The sequence below is a fragment of the Barbus barbus genome (assembly GCF_936440315.1).
Source record: "Barbus barbus genome assembly, chromosome: 32".
Classification (NCBI taxonomy): domain Eukaryota; kingdom Metazoa; phylum Chordata; class Actinopteri; order Cypriniformes; family Cyprinidae; genus Barbus; species Barbus barbus.
In genome coordinates, this window is record NC_136760.1 from 20,524,626 (window position 1) to 20,547,695 (window position 23,070).

A 23,070-nucleotide genomic window follows, 5' to 3' on the forward strand; every position below is an offset into this window, starting at 1 on the left:
ACTGTGATTGGGTGACCTCTGAGAAAAGGACAGATGGTGGTGAGGGAGAGGGGTCTTGGTGATCACACTGTTCACCCAGGATCACAATATCAATGGTGGGCCATAGCCTCTTTCAGGATGATATGCCAGGCGTAGTTTGTCTTTGGGTTGTCTGACTTGTCTTTTGGAGGACACTCGCCACAAACACAGCTAATTAGAGGTAATAAAGACTCGCACATCAGGGAGAAAAACACACTTGTGAAAATGGCCTCACGCTGGGTACAATATTGCAGTGCATGTGAAAAAGCTGTCTCTGTCACACAAGGGCACGGCAGAGAGGTGAAGTGGACAATCTGACCACAACCGTTCATTCATATATCCTTGCTGTAGCTGTAGTTTAATGCCATTTGAAATGAGTTATATCCAACTTAAAAACTCTGAGCATTCTGTCAATCATCTTTTCACACTAAGGATAATTAAGAGCCAGGGAGTGTAACCTTTTTGAACCCAACGATGATGATGATGTTTATTGTCATATTTTTTAATACTTTGTTTAAATATACACTTTTTTTCTTTTATTACTGCCCTCCAGAAGCTACAGAAGATACATACTTGACAAAATAAATACAATTTACCCTGATCACCATTTTCAAAACATTTCCATTTCCTCTTAATGAATCTTTTCCTTTTGGGTATCATTGAATGTTTTCACCCTTTAATAGTTGTATGTGAGTCCATTATCTGCCCTCAGTGTGAAAAGAAGAGTATCAAAATCATACAGTATCTGTTGTAAATTGTTAAAATCTGCAGAATATGGTGGGAAACCAAAGAATGTGCAGGATCTAGAGGAAGTTGTGGATCATCTAAGACAACAAGGTGAAGTTCAGTTACTTTTTCCACAGCACTTTGAATGTTTAATGGGATGTGTTCAATAAAAACATGACAGATTATAATTGTTTATGAGTTGTTATCTATAGGTTGTCTATACTTGTGACTTTGATGACAAATTAATGCAGAAAACCATCCAACCAATTCCAATGTGTTCACATCTTTTTTCTTGCCACTGTAAATGGATAGAAACATGTTTTTATACCACAATGATTAAAACATTTTTACACTGTGATTTTTAGGTTTCTTTCTTGTTATGATATGCTATTCTGAACAGATAAGATAAGTGAAGTGACATACTGCCAAGTATGGTGACCCATACTCGGAATACGTGCTCTGCATTTAACCCATCCAACGTGCACACACACAGCAGTGAACACACACACACAGTAGTGAACACACACACACCGTGAACACACACCCGGAGCAGGACAAATTCCACGTACAAATCCAAAAGCGTACGATGTTGTTGCACTGAAGAAAAAAACTTGTGTGAACTATTCATGCATTATTCATCATAAGGGATTGTCAATAGAGGGCTAATCTCTAACTGAGTCTTAATTCTGGGGAAATGAGGTCCATTTAATGAGATATGTAAAAGATAATTATGATTATGACCCCGAGATGCAGACTTCTCTGCATAATTGAAGAAAAAATTGCAAGAGGAGACATTGTAGCCCAGAGGCGAGACAACAAAAGACCAATGAGGAGAAACGCTTATTAGATGGGTGGTTACAGAACAGTGAGTCTGCATTTTTCAGGGATTAAACTCCCTAAAGTTCAGTTTTTGTCACACTTAATGCTGTTGAATTATTTATGCACAACAATTATACTTATTGGGTAATAGGAAAATACTTGATCTGGACACATGTTGTGCACAGTTATGTAGATGAATACCATAAAATGATAAAGTACCTGTCTAAAGATGACTTAAATATAAATTACCTTGGAAATGTAGGCTAATTTAATATTCTGATATGGTACTTTTTTTAGTTTGAGAGTATTTGCACAGTGGAGCATCAGTGGTCTTTACATGCAGATTGACTTGGATTCTGTAATTCATAACATAGATATGCAAAACTGGTTTTAGTATTTTATTATTTAGAATCAAGCTAATTTAAATGTATTGTCTGGGTAGGAAGAAGTATAATTTCTCATGATGTAAGGCTGACAGGTTTCGACACAAACTTTTTTTTTAGGCTTTAATATAGGAAAAGATAATGTCATAAACTTGGATATAACCTAGTCACATAGGGTTCACTAGTTACAATAGTAAAAACTAACAAAAATGTACAATTAGGCATGGATTTAGTCCATATGAACATATTTTAAAGAAGCATTAGTAAACAAATCATTCTTTAAAAAAATAAAAAAATAATTGAGTCAGTGAATTGAACCGAATCATTGTTTCATTGTTCTATGAACAAATCATTCAGTAAACTGGATTAACCAGATTATTGTAATTAACTGAAAAAGAAGCTATTGTCTGACTTGTAAACAAAGTCAGATCTTTCAAATGAATTGGTGGAGCCAATTTATTAACGAGTTGTCCATTTGAGTCTGATCTTTTAAGTGAATCTGATTTCATACTAGTCCGATGATACAGTATGTTTATGATTTGTCCTTACACCTCATGATCCGTTCAGTTCCATAAATTCCTTTAATTAGTTCCCTTTCCTTTAATCAAAGAAATGTTTCCACGTAAGATGAAAGAAAGTTGAGAAGGAGTCTCTTGTAAGCCTTTTTCCTGTTTCCTCCAGGAAGCTGAGCAGTACTGACAGAACTGACAGTCCATGGACAACAATTACAACCTGACATGGACCATCTTCTGGATATAAGGTTCAACCTTTTCTCCTGATGAGTGCCATCTGATGGAAATCAAATGGGAGGATGAGGACAGTGCTTGCAGGCCATTTACGGTCACAGAACTTAAGACTGATGCTCTATGACAATGCCGATCCCTTTTGTTCCTCATTTGATGGACTGACTGAATAATTAATTTATGCAGTATATAGAGGTGTGACTATGTTTCTCTGTTCCAAAAGTTATAGTGTGCTATCTGTCAAGGAGACATATTAAAGGAATAGTTCAGCCAAAAATGAAAATTTTCAGAACATTTCTCACTCTCGGGCCATCCAAGATGTAGATGGGTGCCGTCAGAATGAGAGTCCAAACAGCTGATAAAAACATCAAATAATCCACAAGTAAGCAACATGACTCCAGTCAATCAGTTATTTGAAGTGAAAAGCTGTGTGCTTGCAAGAAACAAATCCATCATTCAGGCGTTTTAACTTGAAGCCATCACTTCTGGCCAAAATGTGAGTCCATAATCCATTCCTCCAGTGAAAAAGTCCATCCTTTGTTGTCCCCTCACATCAAAAAACACCAACATATTTGTTTAGAACTGTTTTGGTCTGTGATCTGTGCATACTTCTCTCCTGGTTCAGATGGGGCATCTTTTTTTACCTGAGAAAGCAATATTATGGATGGAGGACTCAATGGTTTAGAACAATTTTAATGATGAATTTGTTTATTGCAAACACATAGCTTTTTGCATCACACGATGTTAGTTGATAGACTGGAGTTATCAGCTGTTTAAACTCTCATTCTGGTGGCACCCATTCACTACAGAGGATCCATTGGTGAGCAAGTAATGTCATTCCGATATATTCTGAAACAAATTTGTATGAATAAATTTTCAGTAAATTTCCATTTTGGGGTGAACAATTCCTTTAATGCAAAGGCTGTTCCCAAATTTAGGCAATTTAAATATGCTAATTTATTCTAAATTTAAAAAGGCGGATTAAACAAGAAAAATGTTGATTGTAAATAAATTTATATTTTATATGAATAAAAAGACATATCTTTTTAAATAATATTTTATATATTTAATATATAAATGTACTGTATTTAATATATAAAATATTATTGAACATCACAATGCTTCCATAAATATTGTAAAATAATAATATATTTTTTATTATATTTTAAAACAAATGTTTTCTTTACATAGCTTATTAACACTTCACTGTTAAAGCTTAGCAACAGGATAAGGTCAAGCTTTACTGGAATCATTTGCCAAGTCTTCTGTGCTCTTTACGTGAGGCATGCTTTTTATACACACAGTTGCTACCTATGTAAAGTTTTGCAAACTGGTCAATTTTTTTCAGATGCTGTCTGAGAAGGCAGCTGCCTATTTAAGCAGCTCACTAGGTTTTGGGTTTGAAAGCCTTTTCTATCAGCCCTAAAAGAGATGGACTCATGATTCAGAGTGTAAAAAGTTTTATCTGTCTCGTGATTTAATAATTCAGTACTGCTCAGTATATCCTCACTTGACTGGATGGGATTATAGTCCCAGCCATATCTGCCACTCTACCAAGTGTTCTAGCACCATGACGGCCTCATAAACATGTTAATTAAAACCAGGTCAGAGGCAAATATAGTCATGAAGTTTAATGACTCTCATTTCTTCATTAATGGCAGCACAAGTTTGAAAAGGGGGGCCCTGGAAGCGGAAAAGCAATATTTTGCACTTGTGCATCCATTTCTGCTCTAATTAATTTAGCTTCTTAATTATGCTGGTTTGATTGTAATGTATTCCGTTGATTAATGATGCTAAAGGAAGGTTTCACTCTCATCTGGAGAGCAATTATCAGTGCACCCGAGCTCTAGTGCACCTGTCAAGCACTGAACTCAACTCTCTTATAGTCTTCTTCTGTCAGATTGCTTTCAGAAAGGGCCTAATGGTTTTGGCTCAAATGCACAAACAGTATTTTTAGGACTTATTAATGATGATCTATTATTTTGTGGCAAGATAGAGATGGGGTACAACTTGACTTTATTTCAGCCAAGTCTTTATTGCTTGAATGAAACCTAACTAAGGCGGGGTGTAGACTATAAATGTGTTTAAGTAATAACACTGTGCTTGATCCATTCAGTAACCAGCAGTGGATGTTATCCTCTCTGAGTCTTTATTTGTGTGGTGCTTTTACGGTCAATTTGACACCAAGTAGGAAAAAAAAAAAAATCAAAGTAACCTGTAAGTAGCATAGTAATTTGTTATTAACAAATATTTCAATCTATATTTACGGATGGTCATGCATATGTGTCTAAGTGCTGAATTGAGGGTGCTTGTTTGTCTGGGCCGGTTTACAGAGATAGATGCTAAATGTGGATGGGATTGGGATGAAAGAGGAAAGAAGATGAAAGAGACTCGTCGCCACTTTCTTTTTGCCTTTTTTCAATATTTTTCTATTGTGTGATGACACACTCACTCTTCAAATAGCAAACCTTTGAAAGCTAACACCCTTCGATCCCCTGAACTACAACAAGTGACAGCAACTAAAGACAGACCAACTCTGTTGGAATATGTTATTATGTGACAGTATACTTTGATGTTATTCCAAACCTGTATAAAAACAATCTTCACATAATTTTTTTCAAAAACAAAATACAATTTATAGTGTCCCCAAAAGGTCAAGCTCCTTAAAGGACAAAAAAACCTCTATATAACATTTTTAACAATAAAAATAATACTTTTATTCAGTAAAGATACATTAAATTAATCAAAAGGGACAAAAACTTACATTGATGCAAACATTATATCTTAAATTCTGTTCTTTTGAGGTTTCTGTACATCAAAGAATCCTGAAAAAATATCACAAAAAAAATATTAAGCAGCACAACTGTTTTGCACAACACTGATAATAAAAAATGTTTCATGAGCATCAGTTTAGCTTATTAGATCATTTCTATAGGATTTCTGAAAGAAATTGTAATGATAAAGTTTTGACATCTTTTTGTTCAAATAAATACAACCTTATTGAGCATAAGATAGTTCTTTCAAAAAGCCTACTGACCCCAAACTTTTGACCGGTAGTTCATATGACTTAATTTGTATTTACTATAAATATATAATGCTATGGGTAATGTATGGGTCAAAATTATAGATTTTTCTTTTATGCCAAAAATCATTAGGACATTAAGTAAGATCATGTTCAATGAAGCTATTTAGTAAATTTCCTACTGTAAATATATCAAAACTTAATTTTTGATTAGTAATATGCATTGCTAAGGACTTTTTGGACAACTTTAAAGGTGATTTTCTCAGTATTTTGAATTTTTTTGCACCCTCAGATTCCAGATTTTCAAATAGTTGTATCTCAGCCAAATATTGTCAAATCCCAACAAATTGAAAAATCTGAAAGCTTATTTATTCAGCTTTCAGATGATGTATAAATCTCAATTTAAAAAAAATTTACCCTTATGACTGGTTTTGTGGTCCAGGGTCACATATATAAATACAGTCTTGTCATATGATAGCTTTGTGTCATTTATTTGCTAATTATTTTTCTATGGCTGCGAATCTCAATTAAAATATGGCACCTGTGTCTTTGACATCTTGATGTTTGGTTACGAGACACTTGAAAACCGATCAAATTTGATGTTTTCGATGTCTTACCTGAACCATAGCACAAGTACATCTCGGAGACGTCTATTTGACATCTGCATTTACATCTGCAAGACGTATTTTTTAGAGTGTTTGCTCATCTGCAATACGTCTATAGGACGTTTCATTTTAGATGTCAAATAGACGTCTATTAGATGTCTTTAAGATGTTTATGATTTAGAATGTATGTAAAACTGACATCTGAAAGACGTCTGTCAGATGTTTGTAGAAGGCAGATGCTTTCTAGATCAAGAGATCTTTAACAGACATCTTGCAGACGTACGTGTGCTATCTGGGTAGGTGCTATATTTAATATTTTCAGTGAGCAACAACATAAACTTCAGCTTGTTCAATGTGAAAACAATGATTTTTGTTTGTGTTTCGAGCAAAAGAAAACCGGTTTGGAATGACTTGAGGATGAATAAATAATGACAGAATTTGCTCTAAAAATGACATTATATCAGTGTCGCAACAGTGTGGTTTAAGAAACTGTGTTATGTGCATCATGTGCCTGTACGCGTGATGGGCAGTGTATAACTCTGCAGGCTCTCGCCTTCTGTGTGGTGTGCAGATGTAATCAGGGCGTCTCTCCGCAGGGGCGTGATGAGCTCATTAAGATGGATCAATCTGAGGAAGCAGCGCCTGCTGAACTGATAACGCCACATCCATGTCTGATACCTGTTCCTGCCATCCTGGCTCCCCATCGACCAGACATCAGGGCACACTGACATCCAGAGCTTTTCAGCATTACTGCTCCCCTGGAGGGATCGCAGGAGTCTTTCATCTGAGTACTGACGACGGTGGAACAGCTCTTTGATCAGTGTTATTATTTAGACTATTCGTCATTTTGATGTGTGGTGTGGTGTATGTGCCTCTCACACATGTTGGCAGGTTTCACTGTGAGTTTCCTCAGGGTAAATAGTCCGTTGGAGAAAATCACAAAGTCCGATCGGAATATCCAATGGTAACAGTTCAATCCATATTTTTAAGTGTCAACTGCATGGTCTGGCTTCAAATTGTAAGTGACTCGAACAATAGCATATGTCAGACGCATGCAGAGACGCTACTAGCAAAGTGAAAATATTGAGTCGGTTTCAGAAGGAGGGAGAAAAAAGAAATAACATGTTAGCAGATGTATTAATTCCTCCAGAGCTGTGGCTATATTTGGGCCACGGTTAAACGTTTCATCCTACATATTGTGATAGATCGATGGGAAAATAAATAAATAAATGGGATAGACATAGCCAACGAAACCTATCTGTGGGTATTGGTGTCTGTTGTGAGTTAATAGAATGTCAGTGAAGATTGATGGCCGTGCCGTAGGGGGAAAAGAGGCTTGGAGCTGTGTGCATTTATGAAAATGGGCCGAAATGAGGATGAGAGGTGTGCATTATTCTCAAACGTCAGAGTGCTGGATTCTGATATGTTTAGACATGATCTGTTCTAGTAGAACTGGAGCTTCATTTATTCATGCTAACTAAAGTCTGTTTGTATTTGTGCTTTTTTAAGGATGACACTGGAGTTGAGGGTGTAGATGTATTTTCAGAAGTTTATTAAAAATGTGTAGGTATAACCCAAAATGCAAAATAGGTCAAAGGTCAACATCCAAACAGTTCCACCAGGGCTGCGTTCAGCCCCGAAAAAACGGTGCAAAACGTTTATTTAATGGAAACGGTGATGCATTGAACACCCTGTTCTGATGACGCAAGTGTTGCAACTATGGCAGCTGAGAAGGCCACTCTGTGTGTTCTTTTTGAATAATTTTCAGAGCCTGATCAAATCGGTATAAATACATTTTTAATACTGCAAAATATGCTCGATGTTACAGTCACTGCCCTTGCCGTCCAGAATAAAAGAGAACATCCCAATCGAGTGAAGAGATTTGTGGAAACTGTGGTTCCTAATTATTGTGATCCAACATTTGCCTCGCATTTCAGGATGAAAATAAATTTCAGGTGAAGGATAATTCACTTCTTACCTCCGAGACTGTGTTATGTTCTATATGACCTTATTATTTTTATTGTGAGTATTAGGCTTATCATTATTGCTGATCACTGTTGTTGTGCTATGATGTTGTAATATTTACCATTATATAATCAGAGGAGCATAGAAAGGTTTATGAAAGTGTCACTCCACAATACAATAGCAAAATATATGAATATGTATAGTATTTTTATGTTACATTAATCAGTGTCTAGCACACCTTCCTGAGGAAAGGATATGGACCAGAAGACATTGCAATTACTACATATTTAGACAGACTTAAAGAAGTTCCAGATCTATAATTGTGCTCTTATTATTTCACTTATTTTGCCTTTAATGTAAATAAACATGTGCAAACAATATACTTGCTCTTGTAAATTTATTCAGATGTTAATTACATTTACTTACAAATTCATCATCATCATGTTGATATGTTACTATAAAACTCTTACGACAAACTTGTCTTCTAATATCTTCAATTGCTGCGCATACCGAGCTGCGGCGGACACATATTAAATGACTTCACTTGGACCTATAGTGCTATCTGTCTCTTTAATACCGCGTGGTTTATATACACGTTGCTGCTGATTGGCTGACATTTTTGGCACACCCACCAAACAAGAGAAAAGTATCTCAAACCCCGTTGCACACCGTTTCCAGGAAGCATGTCGTTCAACCCGGAAACCGGAGCAAAACGTTGGGCCTGAACGTGCCCCAGGAAACAAATTCAAATCAATAAGCAAAAGGGCACAAAACAGGAAAGAAATCAGTAACATAAAAGTTAAAATCCTTGCCCTCAAACCTGTATGCTGTTTTTTTTTTTTTCTGTGACACAATGTAAGTTTTTTTTTTTTAGGAATTTTACTCAGATTTTTTACCATAAAACAACAGTTTACCGTGACCACATTTGTCAGGCCCCAAAAGGTACCAAATATATATACTTTAAGACCAAAATATTCTTACCACCAGGCACCAGCTCTCAAATCAGTTAAAATATAGAAAGTTGTCACAACCCTGGTTTCCTTAACAAAAAACCAGTAGGGTTTTTCCATTGGCTTTCCACTGGATTATTACAGAAAATAAGCTACAGTATGTAACCAACAAAGGTTTTGTTCATCACAATAATAATTACAAATGAAAACTAAATACAATCCCTGGAAGTAAAAATCGAAACGAAGGTTAAACAGTAAATGACCTTTAAGCTTCCAAGAACTCTTTTAGTCTTTGTTGAAAATACATTCGGTGCAACATTTCTGAAAAACGATATTACGTTGCTTCTGTTTTACTGCCACTAGTGTTCATCTCAAGTGGAAACTACTTAATTATATGCATAGGTAAGTTTTTGGAGTTTTGCAAATATAGGGAGAAGCACATTTTTCCAATGAGCCAATGTTGCGTCATTCAGTAAATAATGATTTGAATTTCATGCTGTTCCTCAGCTATCATATGGCTTCAGAAGACTTGAAATATAGCACAAGAGTCTACATGTATGGTGTTTTATGGTGTTTTTTGTCCTTTAAGGATGTTGACGGATCACTGTAAACTGTCACTGCATGTAGAAACATAAATATAAAACATAAATATAAAATATAACAGCATACGGGTGGAAAGACTTGTGGGTGAGTAACTAATGACAGAATATACATTTTTGGATGAATTATTCCTTTAAGAAGTGAGTTAATGGTTCCACGTCGCATCTGAAAGAAGTTTAAGATCATAACAGACCACGCGTGATTCATAGTGTAGACTCAAAGTTAACAGCAAAAGATAAATTTAACATTGACTTTGTGTCAGAAACAGGGGTGTTTGATTACTTGTAGTGATTCAAACAATCTCTATAGTGCTCTAAAGCTCTATTTACCTGAGACTGACTGGGCCACAGAGTGTTGAATGTGACCGTAGGTGAGGTGTAAACCTGACATGTTATCTCCAGGGCTTCCACACCATCTCAGTTTTCTTAGATTAGCTTCTCTCCCAGGATCTGTCAACTATTGAGACCAGACCTAATTCTGCTCACACTGGGCGTGCAGTCTCTATCGCTCTTTTTCTGTGTATTTTTCTTTCTCCTTGTCCTCTACTGCTTTTGCTTAAGAAAAACCCAAGGAGACTCTCTGTCGTTCTGAATCTCACATCCATCAGTCAGCCACTCGAGCGGAGTGTTGTGAGCGTGGGTATGGATGAGATGAGTACTGTGTGTGTGTGTGTTGTTGATACCTCAGACTGTGGTCCCTGGGCAGTCTCTCACACACATCAGAAAAGGAGCCATCTGCTCTCTTCTGAGGATTTGCGTCAGGTCAAGCTCAAACCGAATGTAGGAAATGCTTCTGGAAAGCACAATGAACCTGGTTTCATTTCACGATAAAACAAACAGCTCTTGTCGGCGTGTGTGTTTCGATAGTTGCCTGCTATATCAAAGCTCTAGAGAGGAGCGTTTTTACAGATGGGAGGTTGTTAGGCACCTCTCAAGACACAGACGCTTGTGTTTCATATATCTAAACTGGCTTTCACTCATTTAGTCAGTCAGTCCATCAGTCACATGTCTGACGTGAACTCCCATCCCAATCTCCCCTCATCCCTCAGCCTGACAGCCATGACAGCCAATCCCATTCTTGATTGGGCTGACACTCAAAAGGAAACAGACGAATGGAGACCATCACCCTTTCTGGTGCTGAGACACGCTGTCTGTAAATCACGAGAACCATTCCACCTTTAAACCTGCTGGACAGACAGAGAGACACACACCCGCAACAAAAAGTCAAAGCAACATCAAACAAAAGATTTACAGCCTTGCACAACTGCTTCCCCCGTCCCGGTGAAGACTATGTGCACTTAAACCTTCAACGTGTGTGGTGATTTATTCAGGATGTTCACAAGATCAATCCATAGAAGTTATGTAAGAAGAAACATAGTTACTTATGAGAACTTACTACTCTTTGAAACTAAAAACTATACTAAAAAAATTATATTTAGTCTGTCATCAATAAATAAACAAATAAACATTTGTATTGTATATATTTTAATATTTCATTAAATGTGTAATTTATTTTGTATATATATGTATATATATATATATGTATATGTGTGTGTACATGTATTATGATATATTAACTAAAACTGAAAATAAAATGAAAAAAACCCAGTAAAGAACAGTTTTGTTACTTGAAATTATATACTTAAGTCTATATAATACTTAAGACTGGTTTTGTGGTCCAAGGTCACACATGATTTAAAGGCAATTTTCTCAATATTTAGATTTTTTTGCACCCTCAGATTCCAGATTTTCATATTGTCCTATCCTAACAAACAATACTTAAATGGAAAGCTTATTTATTCAGCTTTCAGATGATGTATAAATCTCAATTTTGAAAATGTATATATATATATATATATATGAAGTATATGATAAATATTATCTAATATATATATATGTACATATATTTCAGATAGTTGCAAAAAAAAATATTTTAACTTGATGTACTTTAATAAAAAAAAAAAAAAAAAAAAGTATATACGTGTGTGTTTGTGTGCGTGTCTGTGTGTTTAAAAAAAGGAATAAAAATGACAAAACACAAGTTTTTCCTAAAATAAAATAAATAAAATTAATTGAAAACAGAAAATATAAAAATAAAAACTGATTCAGAATACATAATAATTAGTAGTATCCCAATGATACAAAATAACACTGATATAATTAATTAAATATTTGTATTGAATTGAGTAAATAGAATTTAAGTTTATTTGAATTAATTCAGTTAAATTCAATTTAATAATTGATTCAGTTTATATATTTATAACATTTGTATTTGTTTATAACATTTGTATATTGTTTTATAATGTGTAATTAGAAATATATATAAAACATTAATAAATACATAAATTATTTACATAAATTGTATATATTTAAATAGAATTAGAATATAATTGAACTAAAATAATGAAATTTGTAAATGTACATTTATTAATACATTTACTAATAAACGTATATAACATAGATACCATGATAAGGACCACAAAATGAAGAAATTACTATAAAAAGTTAAACTAACTGTTTTATAACCCCAATACTGACCTGGAAAGCAGACCCTTGTAGCTTAGATATCAAAAGTTTGGAAACTCTTCGATGTTCTGCATTTGGGATTTTGATGTATGTGATTCTGGGCTGAAAATAGAAAATTGTTCAGTGTTGTGCCCAGAAGCCCCCCAAACTGGTCAGCGTCCAGCGCGGTCAACATGGCTGCATGCAAAGATACCAGATGTCACCTTGCTGCCTCTGCTGTTAGATGGAGAGTCTGCAGATAGCACAACGCAAAGTCAACTCTTTCTGTGTGTTTGTTTGATAGCGTGACAATGGTTTTGGCTGCTCGAATCAAAAGGTAAAAAACCAGATGAAGGTTAAACGATCTGTATTAAAACAAAGAGACCTTTGATTTGGATTATGCTACTAGCTTCTGTCTCTCAGCCTGTTATGCAGCTATGTGGCATTTTAAATTGGATTTAAATTGCATTTGCTTATAATCATTTGTTGTTCTTTTGATGTTAATGAACAACAGTCCATTTTAGCCAGTTATACGAAATTGATTGCAAGAGTAAAGTGCAAATCAATTTTTGATTCAGCCTCAGAATCAGGCCAGAGTGGTGTCATAACACAGATTGTTAATGATGCACATCATCTGGGGCCCAGTAGTGAGTCAACAGCCGTAATTATGATCCCACTGTGAGCTTTGCTGTTGACTCTGAAAAGTGTTGAGATTTACTGTGATATTCCCTAGATGATGAGAGAAACTCTAATTAAACACAGCAACTGAGGGGATTAAAGGACCTCGACGGGTTTACTACCTGTGGCACAGTGACTGAATATCAACAGAACTAACAACAGGCTCAGCGTGAACACTGTGTTGGCTTTAGTACTTCATTCATGACCTGTACAAAGGGGAGTTTGCCCCACATCAGTTATATAAAAGATGACGTCATCCCTTTAAAAAAAGCGTCAAAGTATGACTGATGGCATATTCATATTCAAGCGTGATAATTGCGTTTCAGTCTGAATCTAGCCAGTGTCTGGGTCTTTCAAGAAATCAGTTTACAAGCAGCACGTGACCTTTAACCTCATATGTGTGAGCATCGCAGACCTGGTACAAATGTGAAGATAGATTATCTCTGGATTAATCCCTGATTAAATCATCAGGTCCAGCTGATACCTGTCGCTTGCCAGGTCAGTGGATTTCTAGGATGTGCTGGGACGATATTTCTCCATGGCAACACTGCTGCAGCTTTCTCCCTCCAGAACAGATTTTGAGAGGACATTACTCATATTTAAAAGCTACAGATATAGCTATAGGCTACTACATATACAGCGTGCTCCAAATGTCTGAGACCACTAGTAAAAAAATAGGTCTATTATGTATTTTTGAACAAATGTCTTAAGGCTAAACACTAAAGGCAAAGCCATTGTTTTTTTTTCTTCATGCACTGGTCAATTTAGAAATTTTGGGTTATTTTGCTTGCATTACATGTCTTCTTTCAGACTAGTGGAAAGAAAACATCCAAAATACACATTTACTTTATTGCAGTTTATATATTTTATATCAAAATTGTATATATTTCTCAAAATTATAATGTTTTCTTCAGAAATCACCACTTCAAAAGCACCAAACTATATTCTAAAAACTTTTTTTTTTTTAATCATTTGCCTGAATATTTTATTCGTAAATACAGTGAATTTCTTTCTTGACCATTAACAGTATTTTTTGATTTATGGAGTAATAAAAAAGCCATATAAAACATCCCCTCTGTAAAAAGCTTTTACTCTAATATGTCAAAAAAAAAAAATGAAACAAGTGTTTGTTGTACTTTGTTTAATTTTTAATTTTATTTAACTGGGGAAGTGTGGGGATATCTATATATATATATATATATATATATATTTTTTTTTTTTACCCCATTCACCAGTGGTGTCTTGCCTTAAATGATCAGCATAACAATTTGAGAGAATAGATGAATTGAAAAAAAAAAAAATCAGTGTCTTAGATATTTGGACCCCACTGTGTATATAGAAGTACAATAAATTATTAGTTTTAGTTTTGGTTGAATATCCAACATAACATCTATATATAATGAAATAATGAGTCAGCTTTGTCAAAGCACAGAATTTGCATTGTGTAACTCTGTTATATTTGGTAGTTCACTTTGTCCATGTGTGACACAGTGAGAGTTGTAGTGATGAGAGATGATGGGTACCTGAGTGCGGGCCTGTCATCCTGAGCTATGTGTGATTCAAACAAAAGTATATCCTTAGTGTCTCCTAATCATCAGGGACAAAAGGAAACTCCTTTTGACAAATATGCCCTGTCACATCTTCCCCCTAACAGAAGTGCAGCCTCCATTCAGGAGTTTGACGTAGAGGCTGGTAATACTGCGGAGGGCCCTCTGGATAAAAACATATTAGTGATGCTTGCAAGGTACTTCACTTACAATGCTTTAGGGATATTTTTCTGATGTATGTACATGAACTCATTTAAAAAGGAATTTGTGAATTCATTTAAAATGATAATGAGGCTCATTTAGAAACCTGTGAATTCACAGCTGCCAAAAGGAAGCCTGTAGGAAGGTTTCAATGAAATAAAATGCCCTGGAGGTTGCAATGACAAGTTAAGAAATGACAAGTGACATATGCAAATCTTCAGGGATCCCTGTGAACCCGGAGGTCAGCCTCTGCCCTCAAATGGTGATGTTATACATGAGCATTTGAATCAGATGTTTGTAATTTAGCTCTTAAATACTTGAATACTTTAACATCTATCTATCTATCTATCTATCTATCTATCTATCTATCTATCTATCTATCTATCTATCTATCTATCTATCTATCTATCTATCTATCTATCTATCTATCTATCTATCTATCTATCTATCTATCTATCTATCTATCTATCTATCTATCTATCTATCTATCTATCTATAGAAAACCAGTAATGCATGGCCTCTGAACCAACTCTCTCAACTTGTTTGGGGTAAAGAAATTTAAATTTTTTCAACAAGGATGCATTAAATTAGGGGTCGACCGATTATCAGCCTGGCCGCGGTGCGGATTTTAAGCATGTTTATGGTTACAGGTTTCTATCTATCTATCTATCTATCTATCTATCTATCTATCTATCTATCTATCTATCTATCTATCTATCTATCTATCTATCTATCTATCTATCTATCTATCTATCTATCTATCTATCTATCTATCTATCTATCGATCGATCGAAACCTATAACCATAAACATGCTTAAAATCCGCACCGCGGCCAGGCTGATAATCGGTCGACCCCTAATTTAATGCATCCTTGTTGAAAAAATTTTAATTTCTTTACCCCGAACAAGTTGAGAGAGTTGGTTCAGAGGCCATGCATTACTGGTTTTCTTGTATCTTGTATTTTTTTTGTAGAGATCATGACTCTGTTGTTTTGGTCTGGAAGGTACCAAAAACCATTTCCAAGAGTAAAGCATGTACTGCTGCATCATGGATGAGTGAATCAAGCTGAAATGTACAGTGGCTGAGAGAGCTCAACGCGCTGCAACTTCAGAAAACGCATGCAAATAGACAGACAAATGACAAGCAAATCAAGAAAACATCTTCATCAGTTAAACAGCAGGTGGTGCAAATAGTCAAAACCAAATACATTTTATTTGCAGTGCGTTTCTTTGTTTGGTTTTGTTGTGAGCATTTGCAGCGTGTGTGTTGTCAAATTGACGGAAGTTGTTTTCTTAATTTGCAGGTGTTTTATCTATTTGCAGCGCGTTGAGCTCTCTCGGCCACCGTCTGTCATGTCCAAACTGGAGAAGCTGGCTACAACTTTATCATTATAGACCCTATATAGTGACTCTTGATCAAGAGGTCAATTTTGAGATAGTTTTGATGCCAGCGGTAACGACCAACAAAACTCACTTTCAGTAAGATCATCAACCATCTATGAACAACTGAAACCTCGATATGAACCTGTAATACTAACGCGTGTAAGAATCCATGAGCATTCAGTGCCATTTGTCTTCATATCATGCAGTCTGAAAGGATCATGCGAGCGATCATGAGGCCGCGGAGGGGAGAGGTGATGCCTTTGCTTATAGGAGCGGATGAGTGATGTGTGAAATGGATTTTTGTGCTCTGCTGTGCTCCTTTCACACTCTAGGCTATCATAAGCTCTGCTAATTCAGCTGCATTGCCTCAACCCACGTTAATTATAGACTCATTGACAACAGCTCTTACTTCGGTGCAATCTACCCACCGCGCCGGCTTATTGAGGGTCGACTGAAATGAGATGGAGTTTTATGAAAGCCTCCAGAAACTGCAGCAATGGCCTAAAGCAATGCTGATGATAATTAGATCCTGTGGCAGAGCTGGAAAATGAAGTTAACGCTTTCCTTGAACCCTGTAGTCATGAGACATGCCAAGGAATGTCATCTTTCTCTTGTCACAACATCATAATATGAATGTCTGCTACATGAATGAGCGGCTTGAGTCACCATGTGGAATATTATGACAAGTGACAGGCCTTATAAATGCTGTTTTATGTCACGAGTGGCATGAACATTTAAACAAAGGTGAACTAAGGAGTCTTACTTATGGTAGAAAGGAATACATTATTTCTGGCATCCATTTTCACAGTTTTTAGAGTTAATATTTGAATTTTTCTTGACAGGTGTGTTTTCATACAAAGAACATCGGAAACATGTTACGATGGATTGAATTTACTTTAGTTACTTTAAAGCTGGGCTCTGTCATTTTTGTCCTCCATAAAACATTCTAAAAATAAAGAAATAAATTGTACACTTGAAAAGTATTAGAATCATGAACACTCCCATGAGATCACATAACCCCCTAAATATTGTTCATTTTGTCTCTGTAGGCCCCTGTTATTAGATACTTTCGCTTGTGGATGAAAAAAAATAATATTGGCTGACTGTGAAAAATAACTTTAATAACTGTATGTGTGTATATATATATATATATATATATATATATATCGTTCAAAAGTTTGGGGTTGATAAGATTCTTTAACGTTTTTGAAGTCTCTTATGCTCATCGAGGCTGCATTTATTTGGTCAAACATACAGTAAAAACAGTAATGTTGTGAAATATTATTACAATGTAAAGCAACTGTTCTTTATTTTAACAATTTTTACAATGTTATTTATTTTCACCAGCCATTACTCCAGTGTTCAGTTTCACACAATCCTTATTCTAAATCATTCTGTTGCTGATTTGCTGCTAAAGAAACATTTATCATTTTCAGTTGAAAACAAACGTTGCTTTAAAAGTGATATTTTTCAGAATCTTTTAATGAAGTTCAAAAGAACAGCATTTATTTTAAATATGTTTTTTCTTTACTGTCAGTTTTGATCAATTAATTTCTTTTAAAAAAAGTGTTACTGACCACAAACTTTTGAACCATATGGTTTTTAAACAAAACACTTTATGTAAAGTTGCAAGAAATAAACGGGCATTTTGATATATAAAGTCAAACTGTGAGATATGAAATCACAATTATCAGTGGCAGTTGTGAGATACAAGGCTACATTCTGGTGTATAAAATGAGCAAATATGAGGAATTAAGAGGAAATAAGTTAAAAAATTGTTAGAAATAGTGATAAAAGTTGCAATTATGAGTTATACTTTGTAGTCACAAAGAAATGATTTAAAATCTGAGGCTGAAACGGGCTTCCATTCTTAACAAACTTCCATTCTTAACATTTTTTGAAAACAAACTCATGTATATGCTTTGGTGTAGTAGAGAAGTAAGCAAGCCATTTCACTCAGTCACAACAGTCCATCAGAAAGCAGAACGTAAGCTGCATGTTTTCTTTTGGTGCGAGAATCACATCAAAATGACGAGAATGTGAGTGAAATCTATAGCACTCTGATGCAATATAAAGTATCAATCATTTCATGTCGGCCTTTGGGATCAAAGTAAAGGTGTCCAATATTTGAGAGGCAATGTATTACACTTATCTTTTGGCATATTGATTCTTAGCTGGAAAGCCAAACTCATGTTTCCTGAGATGTGCTTTGCTTCAGTCACATTTGTCTTCATCCATGTCAGGGGGTGACCAAATGAGAACACAGCAAGCAAACACATCTGCCACATTTCTTTTCTTGCTAAAGGAATTTGCCTTAGTTTTCAAGTCTTGTGACTCTGAGGATGTTTTTAAAGATCAAAAATGGACTCCAAGGAATAAACAGAATTACAGACACATTATGGAGCCATAAAGGCCTCAAAATCACTTGGGCAAGTTAACAGGAGATGAAGTTTGATTGTTTATTAAGTTCCTTCTTGCTTTGGTGGGCAATAGTGGTTGTCCACAGAGAAGTTCCAGTTTGCTGTTTTAAAGTCTTTTCTTCCAAGTTGATCCAACAGCTCTGTGATTAAAGTCCTTGATGTGTCCATCATGGTTGATGAGCAGCCTCTGGCTTATGAAGGACCATCCAGTGAGGTCTCTCTTTAATTAACTCAATGACCAAGACCAGAGGAGCAGAAATCCTCATCAGAATCCTCAATAAAATAACGGAGGAGTGACAAAACAGCTGCATAGATAATTATGTTTTGGCAATCAGCCCACATAGGCACAGAAGGGTCCTGTAGTAAAGATATTGGTCATAATTTAGAGATGTTTTCTCTCTCCTTCCAAAATGGGAAAACAGCAGTTAAGTGTCCCTTTGTAATTCTTCTCTCTTTTTTTGCTAATAGCTTGATGTCTGAAGATGCTTCACTTTCTTCCTGGATTTAAGGTTGAGCTTGTCTAACCCTAGTGACGTGCTTTGTCTAGTGGTAAACTTTGAAGATTTATAACTTTAAACCAGAGCTTTTGTATTTTTCTCAGCTCAAAATATATCATGTGTCTGCAACATTCTGTAGCATACCATACATCAACACCACCATATTAGAATCAACATAAAAATCAAAATTAGCATTATTGTGAACATTTTGCATTATTCCAAAGAATATTTTCGTAATCCTTCATCTCTGCCTCTGAAATTCCTTTTTTGGGGGGGCTGACATCAAATCAAGTATTTGTTTAACCTCTCTCCTCCAACCACCTGTTATATAAAGCATAACTGTTAATCGTTAGCACAACTGCAAGTACGACATTGCTTTTAATACTTGAGTTCAGTAAACAACAACTACTGAATACCTTACATGTATAATATGGCAAGTTACTTGTCTCATTTTGGTCTGCCAATGAAAATTATTATTCCAGACGAATACAAAAGCAAAGTCAACTGTCTTCAAGCAACACCTAGTAATGTTTCTGAATGAATGAGCATCTTTTAACAAATCGGTTGAGTGAATAATTCAATGACTCACTCATAAGAGAGTAACTTGTTAAGTTACTGAATGAATCAGTGGATTTGAATGATTCAGTCTTAAAGCTAGTTACTAGTCACTTGTTGCCACTTACTGGTGAAATTATGTAAGCTTCAGTAAGTGGCACTGATAAATCACAAAAACACGGGGAAAACAGTGAGAAGTCATAGGAAGTAGTTCTAACCAAGTGTTGTTTATTGGTAACTAATACTATTAATAATAATTATTGTTTATTAAAATGTTAATTTATGTTAGATAAAAATATTAAATTTAAAAACTAGAAATTAAAATGTTATAACTATTCTATAGAAATGTTGAAATTAGCAATGTTTCCTTGGCAGCCAACTGAAATAAATAAGTTGAAGTTCTTAGATGACTAAAAACTGAAATTACATTTAACCTGATAGAACTATTTAAAATTATAAAAATAAGAAAAGCACATAACAAATGACTAAAACTTAAATTAAAACTTAAAAGTAAAACTTAAAAATAAAAGCTTACCAGAATATTAATAAATACTATAATTCTGGAGTTCATAATCATAAATAATACTAAAACCCTATGTGGGACCACATACAGAATTTGAGCTAAAAGACAGACTGCTTTTTTCAAATCCCAGAGTCTTATGTTTATCAGCATAAAATGCACTCCATTGTCAGCCGGTGGTTTAGGTCTGCACTCGTGATATCGAACCTGCACAATGTGACTTTGATGTGACGCTTAAACTTTTATCTCCTTGGCTTTTTTGGATGAGCTTTTCTTTAAGGCTCAATCTCACTTATGTTTGAGAGCAGGGGATGAGACAGAGAGAAAGGAGTAGTTTGTGCTTTATCCCTCTCTCATCACTGAGTATCTTTTCTTCAGTGCAGTACTTCACTTTTGTGGTGTTAAAACTGGCTTCTTGGTCTAATCCATTCTGGACATGCACACTCTGTCTGTCTGACTGTTTCTTATGCCAGACATACAATATGTTTTGGCTGTCTGGGTCTCTGCCCAATCAGTTTTCTGCAGCTAGATTTTTCATTTTCAATATTTTGGTGAAAGGACATTTGGCGGCCCAAAAATGAGATCGGCTAAAATCTATGGATCCCAGAATAACATTCCTTGTTGCCGTTCTGTCCTGACGGCGACCCTGTCTATGAATATATAATAGCAGCTCTCCGATTGATGAAATCGACATCTGATGAGTTAAATGTTCACTGTGGCCTTCCGTTAACATAATGATTCTAAACTGGTTTTGCTTTAAGACCCAGATTTTATATTGGACATCAATATGCGACTCAGTGCTGCACCAAATATGTATATCATAAGTAAACAACATCCTTAAAATCAAATACAAAGTGCAAACGAATACAAAGTGCTAAGATCTGATAATTATTCTGGAAAATGTATGGTCCTCTTCAAATTTTCATTTGTATTTTCAGTCTGGCTTGAGAGAAAGCATTTGAGGAGCTCTGGCTTAGACTGCCATGGCTCTGTCCCAAATTGGAACCTCAGCTCACTTCCAAGTCTATATTTTGCCATATGGACTATTGGGTAATTTTGCAACTTACGAGTGCAGGCTGAGCAAAAGTAGGCACTCTTGAGCCCCCATCTGAAACCTAAAATGATAAATGAGACACCTTACGGTCTCATGGACTTCACGGATGTGTGCAAACGAAGGCCAGAGACTGCAGGCCCACATCAAGTTCGCCATTTGGGACAGAGCCTGTATAATCACCCCACTTAAAGGGATAGTCCACCCGAAAATGATAATTCTGTCATCATTTACTCACCATCATGTTGTTCCAATCCTTTTTTCTGTGGAATACAAAAGAAGATATTTTGAAGAATCTTGGTAACAGTTTTGGTTCCCATTCACCTTCATTGTATGGACAAAAAGTATAATGGGAAATAAAACTGTTTGGTCACCGTCATTCTTCAAGAATTTTCTTTTGTGTTCATCAGGAAAATGAAATGCATATATGTTTAGAACAACATGCCTATACCTTTACTTAGCTCCACCACAAGAGGGTACTGTCAGGATGGAAATTTCACTTCTACAATACTGATTAGATATTACTAATGCTTGTCAATAAACAACTGATCAAATATTATAAGAATGATATATAAGCTGCATCACTGAAATAAGCTCTAACCAAACTTTATTATGCTGTCTCATTCCTCCATATACTTAGTGTGCATCCCCAACCTGTGGAAGTTGCCTCATTACGCTGTAATGTTACTTTAATTGGTCTTTTAATTTGGTTCTGTGGTGTAGCCAGCAGACGTGGCCGTCTTGGGGCAGTGCAGCCCTCTCGCAGTTTCTCAGGTGGCAGTGTTTATTGCGACCACCTATTTGCTTTCAATCTGTCAGCAGCAGGGCAGAGCGCAAAAGAGAGGAGCGGCATTTGGCAAGCCATCTTTCACATGTGTCCCATCTGCCAGACAGGCGTCCAGGCCGGGACCTGCATTTGGCAGAGTTCTATCTGAGACGTAGTTTCCCCTCCTTCTTCCCATCTCTCTTTCTTTCCCCTTTGAGGAATGATTTTATTTTCCCTTTTTTGGGAGACTTTGGAGAGATGAAGTCATGTGGTTGTTGCATGGCCGAATGAACCTCAGGGTTTTATCTATTTTCAGCTCCGCTGAACTCCCAGGGTTTGCTTTTCTTTCTAGAGAAGGACACTGCTTTCTTTTTAAACAGTGTGAGTGGTTTTAAATGGTATAGTTCAGTGGTTCAGATTTATCTTTTCATTTGGGAAAGAAAAAGAGGACTGTAAAATAAACTTCAAGGTTTAATCTAACCACAAGGGCCGAAAGGAACTCAATTAGTTATCATTTTCGCCTGTCACAACGCTAAACACAGCCATGCCCAGGCCCCCGCAGGCTTGTGGATGGAAAAGTCCTAATTGGAGGGTGATTATCAGGTTGTCACCTGTCCTTATTAGAGGTGTGAGAGGCCTGCCTACCAACCACAGCTTTCCTGACTCACCCGCAGTCAGAGGGCCTCTCTGCCTGGAGCAGGATTATTTTCAACTGTCTGCACCTCAGGCTGCGTTTCACTTCTTTCCTTTGAACAACCTCATTTGTGATGTGATGAGGCAGACACGCATTTTTCTAGAGCTAGCTTGCGCTTTTAGGCATATGTGCTCAAGAGCACCCAAAAAAGTGTGAATTTACTCTCTATGGCATCTGTATGTTTTGGTGACACATGATCACAGGACATAATTGTTTAATGTTTGTCAAACCCATGGATCCATCTCTAAAATGTGAATTTAGGGCACCTATTTTGCTTTTTTTTTTTGCTTTTCATGTATGTGTAATATAACTGTTTGTGCATGTAATGATCCACAAACACACACGCACACACACACACACACACAAACAAATAACAGAAAACTCTTGCCTGAGATGTCACATTTGCAGACCTCCTGCTGTAACG